Consider the following 18,124-nt stretch of genomic DNA (forward strand, 5'->3'; position numbering starts at 1 on the left):
AATGATAACTTTGTCTTCTGCAAAGCACTTTGACACACAGGGCGGTGGGGGGGTGTCCAGAGGGGAGAATGGGGTAGCACCACCCTCCCAAAATATGACTGACCCCCACCAACACAACTGGATTAGAGCAAGCGTATTACCAACACCATTACTCGAGTACTTTACTAATACTTCATAGTCCATCTACGTCAGCATATTTTAGATGCAGATGTTGTACTTTGTGGGCAGCGCGGTGGCACGGTGGTTAGCACTGCTGCCTCACAGTTAGAATACCATCTGGAAGGCCTGGGTTTGATTCCACCTTGGCCCAGGCCTCTCCGTCTCTCTGTGTGGAGTTTGCATGTTCTCCCCGTGTCTGCGTGGGTTTCCTCCGGGTACTCCAGTTTCCTCCCACAGTCCAAAGACATGCACTTACTGGGGTTAGGTTAATTGGCCACTCTGGGGTGGCTGTAGCTCAGTAGGTAGAGCAGGTCACCGACTGATCGGAAGGTCAGCGGTTCGATTCCTGGCTACTCCAGGCTACATGCCAATGTATCCTTGGGCAAGATACTTAACCCCAAGTTGCTCTCCGACCGTCCTGTCGGAGTATGAATGTTAGCTAATTAAAAAAGCACTTAGCTTAGTAAACATGGAAGTGCTTGTATGAATGTGGGTGAATGTAAAACATGTTGTATAAGCGTTTTGAGTGCTCTGACTGAGTAGAAAAGCACTATATAAGAACTAGTCCATTACCATCTAAATTGCCTATAGGTGTGAAAGAGAGTGTGGATGGTTGTCTGTCTCTCTGTATTGGCCCTGCGACAGGCTGGCGACCTGTACAGGGTGTACCCTGCCTCTCGCCCTATGTCAGCTGGGATAGGCTCCAGCCCCCCCACGACCCTGAACAGGATAAGTGGAAGTGAATGGATGGATGGATGTTGTACTTTGTATTTCACAACATTTAACAGTTTAGTTACTTGTAATTTTGCAGATTTTCATACATAAATCTATTAGATTATTCTGTATTACTATAGATGATGAAGAGCCGTGCAGTGGATCACTGGTTACAGGCTGCTACACAAACTGTGACATCAAATTAAATTAGGCTACACTTTAAAAATATGCAAAAATCATAAATACAACCACAACAATGACAACATCAGAAAGTGCCGCCAACAACAGTGCCAAGAATCAATGCACCAACACAGCTCACATGTCCTGGATCAGAGTTACACCTGAGGGGATAAAAGATCTCCAGGCATTAGAAGTTGTACCTCCTTCCTGATGGTAGTAACTCGCATCGAGGCGCACTCTGCCACTTGGGATTCACAAAGCTCTGCCATACTGTTCTGTTGTTGACCTGCAATCTTACTGCACATTTATTAAGTTTCTTCTTATTAACTTACAGGCAAAAACACAAGTCAAGTTAGAGTGCGCTCCAGCAATGTGTCCACAAACTGTTCCAGCTTCCACACAAGGTATGACCGCTGACACGTTCCTGTAAATGACACTTGAATCCGTGATGATATTTAGATACAATTCTTCAAAGGTCTGCTATAATGAGTCAAAGCAGTCCACACTCACTGCTGTCATTGCTCCGGACAGTCATCAGCATATTGCTCCATCTTATAGAGTTCTGGGGGGTTCTTTGATCTTATTTCCAGGACTTTGTGGGTTTGCAGATCATTTCTGGCCCTCAGGCCTTGTTTGCCCATGTGAGATATGAAGACCATGAATGTTGCAGCTGGAGATTATTTTAAAGTGTTACATGTTAATGATCCAGTAATGTCATTATATTATTCTGCACAATCAGTACCTTTACTCCAGACATTGTGAGTGCATTTAAATGCTAAAACATTTGTACTACTAGTGAAAGTAAAGACTATAAATGCCCTTTTTCTCTGTGGCTGTTGTGAAGCTCCATTTTTCATTTATCATCATGAAGGCACAGTGATGCATGGAAGCCTGAAAACCATTTCATACTCACATTTTCTACTTTTAATGTTTCTATAATCCTGGAAAATCCCATTTGAACATGTTTTGGTGACTTAACATGTTTTCATGTGGATGGGGTTCTGATTATTTTTCATATCTGAAGGTGTAAGTGCATATAAGAATGTATTAAGTGAGATGTGATAAATGGCCTTTAATGACCTCTTGAACATAATGAGGGTAGAGCTCTGTACTGCAGTGCAGATGCTGCCCTGCAGCTGGAATCACTGTGGTTATAAAGAGTTTTTAGATGGGCTGAGGACTCGAACACAAAGACATCAAAGCCTCAAACAAAAGGCACAAAGATGCTCAGAGAAAGGGCTGATGGGAGAAGGTGCCGAGGAAGAGGAGCAGAAGAGGGATCAGGTTGTGCTGCGAACGACGGGCTAAGGAATGTTTTCCTCTCCGTCTGGTCTGGCCTGGTTGCTGCTGTTAGTCAGACAAAGGAGCGAGCGGGTCTCAGGCCTCCATGCCGTGGTTGCTCTGAAAGGATCCATTTTAGTCTGCCAATCAAAATGAACCCAGGTCATTTACATACCATATTTACCATTCAAACCAGTGGAGCAGCTCCCTCTAGTGTTCAGTGCAAGAGAGTAAGTAGTGAGCATTAATGCTCCAACTACATAAAACACTTTGAAATGTTTAGTTCTAATCAGCAATTCATTCAGATCATTTTAGAAAGACTTCATCATCTAAATTTAAAAGATGCTTTAAAAACTTTTAACACATATACCTTTCATAAATATTATAAGGACATTAATACAAATAATAAAATATTTTCTATTCTGAATTATTGACTGGATGTATTTTGGCACTTCATTGGATTATTGTGGGATTAATGGGATTTTGAAATGACTGTTTGTATCTTTAAGGTTCAAACTTCTACAACCTGCTCGCAGTCATTATTAAAATGGTTTCCAGGTAAGCGAGGATTCAAGCATGTAGGTGTGTTACAGTGATGAAAACTGTTAAGTCACTATGGCTGAATATTCTGGTTAAACATACGCCTATCTTCACCCTCACTGTTACCAACTGGGTAAATAATCTCTTACTGGCCCACCTCCCCTTTCTCCTCCTCATTCTCTTGTTTTTCCTTCCTCTGCTGCTGCTCCTTCTATAGCAGGACACAGAGGTAACTGGATTTGTTGTCCAGCGATGCCAGGACGGCCTCTTCAAACAGTTCTTCACTCCTTTCTGAGAACAAGACAGAAAGAGAGCCTCAGACTGAAGTTAAAGATGAGTTCTAGATGATTCTCAACTGCAGACAAATGTTTCTGTCATTCTGCCACAGATCTCTGCATGCCTCAACTTTCATTTATTCTCTATCTGCAAGTAACAGAATAAAGCATAGAAGGTATTTATGTATGAAATGTTTGTAATTGTCTACATGTGCTTTGTGGACTTGGAGAAGGCATTCGACCGTGTCCCTCGGGGTGTCCTTTGGGAGGTTCTGCGGGAGTATGGGGTGTCTGGCCCATTGTTGCGGGCCATTCAGTCCTTGTACAACCACAGTGAGAGCTTGGTCCGTATAGCCGGTAATAAGTCGGATTCGTTTCCTGTGGGTGTTGGACTCCGTCAGGGCTGCCCTTTGTCACCGATTCTGTTATAATTTTATGGACAGAATTTCTAGGCGTAGCAGGTGGCAGAAGGCTTCTTCCTTGGTGGCCTCAGAGTCTCATCTCTGCTTTTTGCAGATGATGCGGTTCTGTGGCTTCATCAGGGGGGGCCTCTAGCTCGCAGTGGAACGGTTCGCAGCCGAGTGTGAAGCGGCTGGCATGAGAATCAGCACCTCTAAGTCTGAGGCCATGGTCCTCAGCCGGAAAAGGGTGGAGTGCCATCTCCGGCTCAGGAACGAGTTCTTGCACCAAGTGGAGGAGTTTAAGTATCTCGGGGTCTTGTTCACGAGTGATGGGAGAAGGGACGGGGAGATCGACAGGCGGATCGGGGCTGCTTCTGCAGTGATGCGGATGCTGCACCGGTCCGTCGTGGTGAAGAGGGAGCTTAGCGTAAAAGCGAAGCTCTCGATTTACCGGTCGATCTACGTTCCTACCCTCACCTATGGTCACGAGCTTTGGGTAGTGACCGAAAGAATAAGATCGCGAATACAAGCGGCAGAAATGAGTTTCCTCGAAGGGTGGCTGGCCTCTCCCTTAGAGATAAGGTGAGGAGTGCGGCCATCCAGGAGGGCTCAGAGTAGAGCCGCTGCTCCTCACATCGAAGGAGCCAGTTGAGGTGGCTCGGGCATCTGATTAGGATGCCTCCTGCCGCCTCCTGGGTGAGGTGTTCCGGGCATGTCCCACCGGGAAGAGGCCCCGTGGTAGACCCAGGACATGCTGGAGAGATTATGTATCTCGGCTGGCCTGGGACACCTTGGGGTCCCTCCGGATGAGCTGGAGGAGGTGGCTGGGGAGAGGAAGCCTGGGCTTCTCTGCTTAGGCTTCTGACCCGCGACCCGGCCCCGGATAAGCGGAAGAAAATGGATGGATGGATGTTTGTAATGATTCTCAGTGTAACTGAGAATATTTCTTCAAAAAACTACAAATATTGTGAATATTCCCTGTTTATCCTGATACCCTGGAAGGAAAATCTAAGATGTGAGAATCATGATGGTCTGCAGTCGTAGTTTGGCGCACCGCTGTAACACTGTATGAAGGTTGGGGAGAGTGTTTCTGGACGAGCACACTGGGGTGATGGTTCCTTTTTTAAGAAGGGTGACCAGAGGGACCACACTTCTCTATGCTAAGGTCCTGGACAGGAGAAAGTCTGTAGTCAAACCTCAGATTCAGGAGGAAACAGGGTGGTTTTCATGCTGTCGTGGAACACTGCACCAGTTAATTATCCTCTCAAATGTATTCAAGGGTGTGTGGAAATCTGTCCAATCTGTATACATCCTGTGGGAGGGTACTTGGGGTACCTGACCCGCTATAACTGTAGCAAGAGTGTGGTTCACACTGCCAGCAGTAGGTCAGAGTCATTTCTGGTGGAGCTGGACTGCCAGGACTGGTTGTTGTCATCAATTCTGCTCATATGAACCAGATTTTCAGCACAGTCAAGAGTCACGGGGTTTCAGCTTTCTCTGCTTCATGAGGATGATGCAGTTCTTTTGGCTTCTTCAGATGAAATACTTCAGCTTGCACTGGGGTTGTTTAGCACCTCCGAGTCTGAGGTTCTCAGCTTGAAATGGATGCAAAAGAGGTGCACAAGAAGTTTAAGTATCTCAGAGTCTTGCTCATGAGTGAGGGGAAAGTGGCGCAACAGACTGACAGACTAATGGTGGGTGCTGGCAGTGATGCTGTACCAATCTGCTGTGGTCACGTGAGAAACACTGCTACAGGCTGACCCACTGATCTTTGTTCCTACCCTCACCTATGGCCATAAGTTTTGGCCATAGGAGCCTCAATTCTCTAGCTTCTCTCCCCTCAGAGATCGAGGCTTTCTTCAACGGACAGCCACGTCCCATAACCGGGTCAGATGTAGTGCATTGTACATGACAGGCTAGACCCTCCTATTTGATTGACACCTCATTCAGCCAATCATGTAACTTGCTGCACCAAACTCAACAGAAAAGCTACGTGATGCCCCCTGGTTATTATGGCTCTGGAAAACCCATTTCTTTATGTGATTGACTGAATGAGGTGTCAATCAAAAAGGAGGGTCTAGCCTTCCATATAAAATGCACTACATACATGGGTTTTCCAGAGCCAACAATAACCAGAGGGCGTAGTTTTTTCAGGTGATTTTGGCTTGGCTAGTTAACAGGTTAAAACATTCACCGCTACTTTAATGTTGGTCTGCTTGTTACAAACTATCTCAATTAAAAGCAAAGAGAGATTAACTAATTGTGTTTCATGTTATTCTGCTCAATTTCAACAACACAGCACAGCTCAAAAACTCTGCTTATGACCAGAGATTTCATTTACGCTACACGAGAGCACATTCACCTCCAAAACACAGTGGTTGCCAAGAGGATTGGGTTTGAGAAAGTTTGGTGGTTATTTCTTTCCAGAAGTTTTGTATTGGTGGACAGAGCCAGAATGAATGGAGGTGGTCCTCAATTGTGTTAAGTGTACAGCGTGAGCAAACATCTCAGTTCCTTAACAACAAAATATTTTCACATGTCAAGTGATTCTACTTTATGCCTATCCATCTATATATATATGAAAAAAAAAAGCCCAGCTCGCCCCTACGGGCGGTCTATTTTGCCCTCCAAGCTTGGGTCCCTCTACCAGAGGCCTGGAGCTTGAGGGTCCTGTGCAGTATCTTAGCTGTTCCCAGTATTGCGCTCTTCTGGACAGAGATCTTGGATGTCGTTCCGGAATCTGCTGGAGCCACTCTCCCAGTTTGGGGGTCACTGCCCAAGTGTTCCGATTACCACAGGACCACTGTTATCTTCATCTTCCACAACCTTTCAGCTGCTCTCTGAGCCCTTGGTATTTGTCGAGCTTCTCGTATTCCTTCTTCTTGATGTTCCCGTCACTTGGTATTGCAAGGTCTATCACACGAGTTTCTTCCTTTGTTTGTCCACCACTACGACGTCCGGTTGGTTAGCCACCACAAGTTTGTCTGTCTGTATCTGGAAGTCCCACAGGATCTTAGCTCTGTTGTTCTCAACCACCCTTGGGGGTGTGTCCCATTTTGACCTCGGGACTTCCAGGTCATACTCGGCACAGATGTTCCTGTATACTATGCTGGCCACTTGGTATGGCGTTCCATGTATGCCCTGCCTGCTAGCATCTTGCACCCTGCTGTTATGTGCTGGATTGTCTCAGGAGCATCTCTGCACAGCCTGCACCTGGGGTCCTGCCTGGTGTGGTACATCCCAGCCTCTATTGATCTTGTACTTAGAGCTTGCTCTTGTGCTGCCATGATTAGTGCCTCTGTGCGTCTGTGAGTCCAGCTTTGTCCAGCCATTGGTAGGATTTCTCCTATGTCAGCCACTTCTTCTATCTGCTGGTGGTACATGCTGTGCAGAGGCCTGTCCTTCCATGAAGGTTCCTGTTCTTCGTCCTCTTCTTTCTCAGGTTTCTGCTGCCTGAGGTACTCACTAAGCACATTATCCTTTGTGGCCATCTTCCTGATGTATTCATGGATCTTCATTGTTTCATCTAGGACAGTGGTTCTGACACTCACTAGTCCTCGGTCACCTTCCTTCCGCTTAGCGTACAGTCTCAGGGTGCTGGATTTGGGATGAAACCCTCCATGCATGGTAAGGAGCTTTCTTGTCTTAACATCAGTGGCTTCCATTTCCTCCTTTGGCCAGCTTATTATACCAGCAGGGTATCTGACAACTGGCAGGCATAGGTGTTGCTAGCCAGGATCTTGTTCTTCCCATTCAGCTGACTTATCAGGACTTGCCTTACTCTCTGCAGGTACTTGGAGGTTGCAGCTTTCCTAGCGGCCTCTTCATGGTTCCCATTTGCCTGTGGGATTCCAAGGCACTTGTAGCTGTCCTCAATGTCTGCAATGTTGCCTTTGGTAGTGTAATCCCCTCAGTTCTGACTACTTTTCCTCTCTTAGTTACCATCCGACTACACTTCTCCAGTCCGAATGGCATGCAGATATCATTGCTGTAGATCCTGGTGGTATGGATCAGCGAATCGATATCTCGTTTACTCTTAGCATACAGCTTGATGTCATCCATGTACAGGCTGATGTTTGCTCCATTCCATAGTCGGTATCCGTAGCCAGTCTTGTTGATGATCTGGCTGAAGGGATTCAGGTCTATGCAGAACAGCAGTGGGGACAGAGCATCTCCTTGGTAAATCCCACACTTGATGTTGACTTGTGCAATGGGCTTGAAGTTGGCCTCTAGTGTTGTTCTCCACATACCCATTGAGTTCTTGATGAAGGCTCTTAGGGTCCTGTTGATCTTATACAGTTCTAGGCATTCCAGGATCCATGTGTGCAGCATTGAGTCATAGGCTTTCTTGTAGTCAATCCCAGGCGGTGCACATGTTGGTCAGCCGGGTCTTACAGTCTAGAGTGACTGCTTTATCTACTAGTAGCTGGTGTTTTGCTCCCCTGGTCTCTCTGCTTATCTCTTTCTGGGCCTCGCTCATGAATTGTGCCACATGCCTACTCATCTTAGCTGCTATGATGCCTGACAGGAGTTTCCATGTTGTACTGAGGCAGGTTATGGGCCGGTAGTTGGATGGGACTGGTCCCTTCTGGGGGGTCCTTGGGGATCAGGACCATCCGGCCCTCAGTCAGCCATTCTGGGCGTGTCCCTAGCCTCTAGCAGCTGGTTCATTTGTGCTGCCAGGCGCTCGTGGAGTGCAGTTAGCTCTTAGCCAGTAGGTGTGAATCATATCAGGGCCTGGTGCTGTCCCAGCTCTTCATGTGTGAGACTCTTTCCTGGATGTCTGCACTGTGATGGTTACTGGAGCCTGTTCTGGGAGGTTGCTGTGGTCTACTCTTAGATCCACTAGCATTGGTGTTTGTGTGTTGCATCCTTCTCCCTATGCTCTTTCAGTATTGCCCTGTCTCCAGCCTTGGTGGGGGTGCTGTTCTCATATTGTTCCCCTGCCACTGAGAGTATACCGTGGATGGTTCAGTGGAGAACATCGGTTTATTTTCCTGGCTTCTATCTCCCTGGTATACCTCTTCAGGTGGTTAGCCAAGGCTGTGAGCCCTCTGCTGGCAGTCTCTAAGGCCTCAGGTATGGACAGCCCGTTGTACTTCTTAGGCACTGCTTTCTTCCTCATCCCACATTTCTGCAACTCTGAGAGCTGGCTAACTTCCCTCTGTGCTGCCTTGATCTTAGCCTCCAATCGTCGCTTCCATGGAGGGTACTGCTCTTATTGCTGTTCATCTTATAGCCAAGCACTGCTGCCGTGTTATACATCAACTGATTGGTTTCAGTGATGGTACTGGTAGGGATTGTCCGTAGTGCTGCATTCGCATCTTCTAGTAGGTCTTCAGAGAGTACTTCACATATTCTTGGTAGTTGGCATTGAGGGGTCCAGTTGCCTTCTTAGTCATGATCTATCTTTCAGGTCAGCTGCTCTGGTATTCAGCGTACTTGTTATTATTATTGGGGCTTGGTACCCAATCTCGGAGTGTGGGGATGATGAATCTCCCCCCTGACCTGTCGTCCTGGCTCCCTCTTTCCGTAGCATTTGTGTTGTACCTCATACTTGCTCCAGCCTCTGACGGGGACGTCGCATTCTATCTCTCTCCCTGCCCTCCCTATCTTTCCTGCTTGCTGTGAGAGCGTCTCTTGCACACTGTTCGAATAAGAATAAGATTAATATGGATTTGGCAAACTGGGCCTTCAAGACCATTGATCGAATTTTTTCCACTATGAGATCTGGGAAAGGGGAGCCTGCGTGTCCGAGTGGAACAGACCCGGTTGGATACGTCATCGACTCTGGAGCTCGTGAGACCTGTGTGCTTCTCGGCCCCTGGAGGTGGAAGACGTGGAAGACGCTTACATATTTGGCTATCTGGTAGCGGTATCTTTTCTGTTTGGGCTTGGAGGATACCTGATTTACCGTGAAATCAAGAAAACCTGGGTCGGCAGATCGACATCTGCAGAGGGCTGCCGACCCAGGTGGATGGGCTGACCAGAATGGTACAGACTCAGACTCAAGCCTGATGAACCTGAGCCGTAGACTGGGGGAAGTAGCAGGTGAGCGGGGTTCGATCTGGAGATAAGGTACGGTTCTGCTCAGTGAGGACGGTAACTAATGAATTTGGATTATTGGATTTATGAATGGTTTCCAGTGAGACTGAAGGCTGTGAAAAAACAAGCAGCCTGTTCCAAAACAACATCTGCATTATCAGAATTCGGCTCCCTAGCCGGCCTTGGCTGGTAATCATATCTCTCCAGAGCTATGTGTGAAGGCCGCTATCCCCCTCAGCCCTCTCTGTGATTTGTGAAGCTGGATCTGGTGTACCAAGGCCGCTGATGAACTTCCATCACTATCAGCAAAAACTGTTGGCTGGGAGATGGCATCTGGGCTCCACAATGCCCCCACCCCTCTCGTCTCCGTCTGCATCCCCTCCTGACCCTGACCCTACCCACCATACTGCTATCCCGGCTTTATATGTGCAATATGCTTTTTGCTGAGGTGTTTTTTGGAACCTCGTAAGGTGTTCTTTATGAACACAGTATGAGATGATTTTTTGAACCTAACTATCCCAATGTATCTCTTTCTGTCTCTCTGCTAAAGGTAGCGCCGTTGAGAAACGGTTTGCATGACCTCAGACATCTGTCCCCCCCCCTGTCTGTGTATGTTTTTGTTTGGATGGATGTTCTGTTAACTGCAATTTCCCCCATTTGTGGGACTAATAAAGGCATTCCTGATTCTTGATTCTTGATTCTTGAAATCTCTAGCTGTGATAGCAGCTGCTTCCTTCGTATGTTGGAACACTGAGCCACAAGTTGTTTCGTTGTCAGTGTGGATGTTGGGTTTTCGAAGAATCCATAGGTCCCACATTCTCTTCATGTAACTCCTCTCGCTGGGATTACATGTATAGTAGCATTCCAACAGTTCCCGGTTCTCATCTCGTGTCCATTTATGCCGTAACCTCTTGTTCCAGTAGCCCACTATCGTCAGAATGCACTGGTTCGTCAACATCTGACGCGGACCTTGTTAATCGGGCGACGTCCGAGCCGGTATGGCTTGAATCATGTATCTCTCGCTCATATTCTGAGTAGGCTTGGTAGCATATATATATATATATATATATATATATATATATATCTATATATATATATATATATATATATATATATAAAATTTAAAACTACTTTCACCCCTGCCTGTCATGCTGTCTCATTTCCTGTAATGCATGGGAAACATGCTTTGAAGCTTTGATACAATTTGGCTTTTATTCACTTTTTAAATGTAGCTGGAATCATAAAACCTTGACGGGCACGTGGAAATGGAAGTCTTGCCTCATAAATGTGCTGCTCATAGGAGCTCGTCTGATTGTTCCTAGTTCTCTGCATTATTGGAGAGTCTTCACCTTACAGTATAAAGCACCTTGAAGTTCCTGCTGTGTGATTTGGTGCTATATAAATAAAACTGAACTGAAATCTGGAAAATGAGCCACATGCAGACACTGATGAGTTTGGTTTCAGATTGCTGTCACTGATGCTTTTAATGAAATGTAAACTTTCCTGTGACACTTTGAATAATGAAGTGTTTGTTTTACTGTTAGTGCTGACCTCTTACAGATACCAAAGCAGTCTGTCAGAGAAAATCACTCCAGCAGGCGGCTTCTCTGTCTGTACCTGTGTTTGAGCTGAACACTCCACGTATTTGACGGCCTTCAGCTCAGAGCCAGTTCCTCTCCATTCTCGAAGGTCATGACTTGCTGATTGTTCTTGGCCAGCCTCTCCAGGGTCTTCCCGTCGTCTCTCAGATCCACCTGAGTCCCGACCAGAAGGAAGGGCGTCCCCACACAGTAGTGTGAAATCTCTGGCACCCACTGACAAAAGACAAGGTAAAGGCCAGGTCTGATGAGGTTCATCTATCTTGCACTCTGGTTTGTGCGTTTTGTTTGGTTTGGCTTATTCTATTTTTAGTTCTGGAAGTAATGAAATTAAAAGCAAATTACTTGAAAGTGCATCAAAACAAAACACAGACATAACTAAGCAAACCTTCTCTATGACGTTCTCAACAGTTGTGGTGACACGACGGAGAAACAGACGAGGAAGACACTGGTCTCGTTGTAGTTGAGGGGTCGTAATCTGTGGTAGTCCTCCTGACCTGCAGGGAGAGACACCAAAAAAGAATGATCACAGCAAACAGTGTGAAAAGAGCAAGGCAAATCCAACTGGCTATCTCAGGGGCTGAAAAATAAACCCAGTGTTGAAGTGGAAAAAGAAAAGCTGCAAAAATTAGTCAATTCCCATAGACTCCCATGTTAAAGTGATCAATTTTACAGCAGAAATAGACACATTTACACATTTCCCCTCTATGGATAGTTTGTTCCCTCATAATAACTGGTTAATTTTTTCCAAATCACCCATGAAGATACCGGTAATGCTCAAAGTTAGGAGCATGGCTGCTTTGACTGGCCAGAGAGCCGCTCCTGTTTCAACACTGGGTGCTACCAAAAGCCCGAATGAATGGTGTCCTACGGAGCTGCATCCCAAAAAAAGGCTTCATGAGCAAGCATTTTTCTTCAGAAAATTATCACCTTTTGATAGAAAGAGTTTCATTTCAAATTTTACAAGTTGCCATTGTAGTGAAATACCTTTCTGTGAGTATTAGAGACATCACAGCACCAATTAATTTGAAACAATAAGCGAGCAGCAGTCATCTTCCACCAGCTGCCCTCCTAAACCACAAAGAAATCTGTTGTGGTGTAACAAACACCTCTAATGTTTAGTATGATCTGGAAATGGATCGAGGGACAGTGTCCTGTCCTAAATCCTGCCAACCAATCAGCATGCATGAGTAATGCTGCTAGCATTTTATGGGAAAAATCTGCTTAACTGTCCGAAAAACCAAAGAATACAAACTTCATTTCATTTCAGTTTGAGGACTGTAACAAGAGCGCCCTCTGCTGCATTCCCAGCTAAATGACAGCAAATTTCTGTACAATGAGAACAACAGGAAGTGGAGTGGCTCTCCTATATTGGCTCTGTCTGGCTAACTGAAATCACTGACATGGATCCTCCAGTCTGTTTGCTCTAAACTAAAATGAAGTAAAATAAATATTGCTTGAATATCTGTCATTGGCAAGGATGCTGTTCATGATAAGCAAACATTAATATCATTATTGTCCAACAGAGATTTTACTTTTTCATTCAACTGAGTGTAGATCTATTTTTTACCTGACGTGTCATACAGTTCAGAGCATACTCCTTCCCGTCGACCCTCACCGTCACGTACAGGTGTCAAAACACCTGGGGGAGACAGAAGGCAGGGAGTGAGGAAACAATAAGACCAGAGAGCAGAAAGTGATGAGTAAAGTCAGAAAAAAATAGACATATTTAACAATTTATTTCTGCATCAAACAGGGTCCTCAGCAGCATGTGGAAGAACCACACATAGCCACAGCAACCTGGCTCCTCCTCCTCATGCTGCTCATGCAGCATGTGAGATGGCATCCATTCTGACTTATGACTTATTCACTTATGTTCGAATGCTGTTATAGACTACAGTTCAGCTTTCAACACTGTCATCCCAAGCAGGCTGGTTGAAAAGCTGTTCACCCTCGGAATACCACCCTCCCTCTGCCGCTGGGTCTTGGACTTCCTTACAGACAGACCTCAGGCAGTCAGAGTTGGTACCAGGACATCAGAAACAAAGACAGTGAGCACTGGGACCCCACAAGGCTGTGTGCTCAGTCCTCTCCTGTACACCCTCTTCACCTACGACTGCATCCCCTCCCAAAGCAACACCTCCATCGTCAAGTTTGCTGACGACACCACCGTCATTGGGCTGATTACTGGGGGAGAGGAAGCAGCTTACAGGGAAGAGGTGGCCCAGCTGGTGTCCTGGTGCCAGGAAAATAATCTCTCCTTAAATACAGAGAAGACTAAGGAGATGATTATTGACCCGAGGAAGAGAAGAGACCAGCATGCTCCATTATTCATCAACGGGACTCAGGTGGAGAGAGTGAAGACCTTCAAATTCCTTGGCACCCACATCAGTGAAGACCTCACCTGGACCTACAACACAGCACAGACTGTCAAGAAAGCTCAGCAGAGACTCTTCTTCTTAAGGAAACTGAGGAAATTCGGATTATCCCCCAAGCTCCTCAGCAACTTTTACAGATGCACTGTGGAGAGCATCCTGACAAACTCCATCACGGTGTGGTATGGAAACTGCATCAGTCAGGACAGGAAGGCTCTCCAGCGTGTCATCAAAACAGCACAATTCATCTGTGGAGCTGCCTTCCCATCACTACAGGACACTTATAATACCCGGGTAATAAAGAGGGCACACAACATCATCAAGGACCGTACCCACCCACAGCACACACTGTTCACACTCCTGCCGTCTGGCAGATGTTACAGGAGTGTAAAAGCAAGAACAACCAGACTAAAAAACAGTTTCTATCCACAGGCCATCAGGCTACTGAACCACTGACTGATTACCAAACTGTGATTACCTGCCTTTCTTTCATCTGTATATATCTGTATATATTGCACTTGCTTTATTATTTATTTATTTTTATTTTCTACTTTACTTTCCTAATATACTAGTTCTTAAATTTTATTTTAACTTAGTTGCTATTTCAATTGTTTGTAAAGCAGTCGCAAGTAAGAATTTCATTGCTCAGCATAACCACAGTGTTTTGCGGTGTACATGACAATAAACTTCTTGAATCTTGAATCTTGAATCTTCAACCACCAATCATCCAGTACAATAAACAACCAAACAGAGTCAATAGCAGAATGAGTTGTTTGGCATTGGCAGAAAAGATCTGGCAAGTTTTTCATGGGTGCAACTCAACATACTCAGCTCTGCTGCTCAGCTCACAAATGCATTTTCCTCACAAAGGTGGCTCCATTTAAGGGGACAGGCTGTGTTACCCTACAGCAGAGGTCATCAACTACATCTGTCCAAGGGCCAGAATTTTTCTCAGCAGACAGTGTGAGGGCCAGATGCTCTCATAAAGTAAAATACAATTAATATTCTATCCTAAGTTATATATTATCATTTGACACATCAATTTTCCTTTCAAATTTATATTATTTTTAATGATGTGATGTGCAAGTCTTGCACTTACATGTTCTTTTCTGTTATGTTGATGGTTGTTATGGAGACACTGCAATTGTGTGCTGTTGTCCTCATTATATTAGATTTTTTTTTTTAATGAATATAGAAACATGAAGAGTTCAGATGCAAAACCCTCTAAATCTGCCTGGACACTTTTCTTTTAAAGAGCATTTTTTAAATCTGGATTTTATGATAAAATTCAGTAATTTCATTTCACAGCCAATGGTGAGGTGCCTTTTTTCAAAAATGTAAATATTAATTTATTGACTTTTTAATAAATAACATTTTGTTTTCAGGCAAAATCATCAGCCCGTCCTCTGCCAGTGACAATGAAGGCAAAACGCACAAATATCAGACTATGATAAAAAGATTTCTACATAGATTCACACAGTACAACCGCAATCACACAAAATGGCAGCACATTTATTTTAATTATAACAGAATAGTAGATACTAGGCCGTGGAGTTCGTGACAACCGAGTCCCACAGGCTAACCAAGAAACAACAGGACCCGTTCCCTGGCCTGAAGGCACAGGGAAACAACCCTCTCCTCTACCAGTAAAAACTCCAGGGTGGGGCCCCGGTAACCCTATCCTGGGCAGGGTAAACAGCTCCCTTGTTGACATTTCCATTGGGGTCTTCTGAATTGCTCTTTGTCTGGCCCCTCACCCAGGACCAGTTTGCCATGGGAGACCCTACCAAGGGGACAAGCACCCAGACAACATAGCTCCTAGGGTCACTGGGACTCACAAACCCCTCCACCACAATAAGGTGGCGATTCAAGGAGGAGGAGCAACTCAGGGTTCAGTATGTTGTCCAAGGATACTTTGGCACGCAGACTGGAGCAGCCAGGGATTGAACACCAACCTTCTGATTAGTAAATGACCTGCTCTATATCTAGCCATACTACCATATCATAGCCATAGAGACGCTTGTCCTCCAGCTCATTCATTCCTTCCAAAGGGCAAAAAGAGAGGTCTAAACCAGGGCTCTTCAACTCCAGGCCTCGAGAGCCCCTGTCCTGCAACCTTTAGATGTGTCTCTGCTTCAACACACCTGAGTCAAATATAGAAGTCATTAGAAGGACTCTGGAGAACTTGACTGCATACTGAGGAGGTAATTCAGCCATTTGATTCAGGTGTGTTGGATCACACACACACATGGACACATCTAAAACCTGCAGGACAGGGGCTCTCGAGGCCTGGAGTTGGAGAGCCCTGGTCTAAACTAACAGCATTGTTTACTGTATGTGTCTGCAGTCATTCTGAACTCTACTTCAGTTATTTACAGTAATAAACAAAGACACTCCGGATAAAATGTTATCGATGTGACGTACATTTCTGTAAGGCAGTTTGTGAGGAATCGCTTTCCTCTCTCCTGATGTCTCACTGCGGTGGCAGGCTGTCAGCTGAGTGAGCGGAAAAAACACCACACAACTCACTGCCGGCAACACAAAGCAAACATGAAACAGAAAGTATGCCGCATGCATTTGAAGGAGTTTTCTTTCCAGACACTCTGGTTATTCAGCTTAAGATGCACAATAAAGTAAAGGGTAAAGTTGAAGCTTCAGCTTTGATGCTGAGTAAGACTGTTAATAACAACAGGAAAATACCGCAGGAAAAGGGATGTTGTGTATGAGGAAAAACAATGAGATAACAAAAGCACGTGCAAGAGTACAAACCTCCACCAAGGCAGCTCACTCTCTGGATAGTATTTACTTTTAAGGGAATATTGTATTTTGTATATATATATTTTTTCTTTGTTCCTTTTAAAATGAACTTTAAGAAGTTTATTGTACATTTGCCTTTTTGTTGTCAGTATAAACAATGGCATATAAGATACATGATTGTAAATAGCTCTATATAGCATTATTACTTTGACCTCCAGATTACCAGACCTCCAGAGGACAAATATGACATGATATTTGAATGAGTGATCCAGTTATACCAATGACCCAAAAGGCAATGGGTCTTTTAGCTTTTTTGACAAATTATTTTCAGATTACTTTGATCATTGTGCACCAAACGTTAGTCAGGGAGTTCCCCAAGGTTCTGTGCTAGGACCATTTTCTCATTAATTATGCTCATAATATTCTATGATATCATTACAAAACTCTCCAAACATCTGTAAACCAAACATCTCTTCTGAGAGAAACTTGCTACTTTAACAGAGCACGGGATCTTTACGATATGCAGCAAGAAAACCTGTTTGTTTGAGTTTCTCACAAGGTGTCTGTTATACTTCTTTGTAGTCCTCTTGCTGGGCACATGTGGAGTCAGGGGAAACACTGATGACTGCACAGAGTGTTGTGTTTAGCTTCTTACTGCAAAATGATGTAATTTGCACTGTGATGTTTTACTGCAGAGGATTACATATTTACAAATAAGTGTCACTTCTTTATGTGATGGCAAAGAGCTGAACAAGAGTATTACAAAGAATTACATTAAAGTTCCTGCTGCTGTTGTGTCTGCAGACTTTCAAGCTGATTTCTGTGTTTGTTTAAGAGGCTACTCACCGTGGGGACGTACTCAGAGGGAAACTTGTTAGTTGTGTAGGAACTGAGCAGGCAGGTCTTTCCCGCTTCACGGTCACCCACCACCACACATTTAATAGTTAGCATCTGAGGAGGAGGACGAAAGAGAATCAAGAAAAGGGGCAATGATGTAAATGAAAGTAAATGAACAGTAACTGTGAGGCAGGGAATGGCAACGAGTCTTTGAAGGGACATCCAAATTTTGCAAATCATGTATTTGTGCATAATTAGACTCATTATGCAAAATGCATGAACTGTTACAGTAACATATACTGTTATATTATTATGATTAGCTCATTATTGTGATCGGCTCACAATGATAGATTCAGTTTTTGTCTGAGCCACTGCTTCCAGCTCCCTCCACATCAGACATGAATTAGGTTCCTGGATCCAGATCAGTCACATTTTCTTGACAGCACTTTTATTTCAGTTTGATGTGTATTTGTAAGTTTGATCATTACTTAATGATTGTTTTGCACTTTTTTCTGAAACGAAACAACAAAAACAAAAAATCTAAATAGGTGAGTGCGCAGAGCAGGTTGATGGAAACTGGTCTGTGAGCGCGGAGCAGCTTTCACACCCGCTCTGCTGCTTCATTAAGCGGGACAGTGGTCACATTAATATATATTATTAATATATAACAAAAACAGATGCACAGAAACGTTGTTTGTATAAACCTGTCCGCTCACCAACAGTCAGCGTTTAATGGAAAGGTTTATTCTAAAGTGTATCGCCGCTCTGAGGCTTCGTGGTTCTTAAAGCGCATTTAGTTCAGTTTCATTTGCAGCTCCTACCGTAACGCCGTGCTGCGCTCAGGTGCCCGTGCCTCCTACAATCTTCCCATCCTCACCTGCTGCAGGAAGAATGGATATGACCTGTGCTGTGATAAGGAAGCTTATTTCCGACTATGACTTATTAACTCCAAATTTGGAGAA

General features: G+C 44.8%; 1 pseudogene; it reads right to left on the reverse strand.

Moving 5' to 3' along the window:
• Positions 1-846: 846 nt before the first annotated feature.
• LOC115788196 (cdc42 homolog) lies at positions 847-12,826 on the reverse strand (annotated as a pseudogene).
• Positions 12,827-18,124: the final 5,298 nt, after the last annotated feature.

The sequence above is a fragment of the Archocentrus centrarchus genome, chromosome 11 (assembly GCF_007364275.1).
Source record: "Archocentrus centrarchus isolate MPI-CPG fArcCen1 chromosome 11, fArcCen1, whole genome shotgun sequence".
In the NCBI taxonomy this organism is placed as follows: domain Eukaryota; kingdom Metazoa; phylum Chordata; class Actinopteri; order Cichliformes; family Cichlidae; genus Archocentrus; species Archocentrus centrarchus.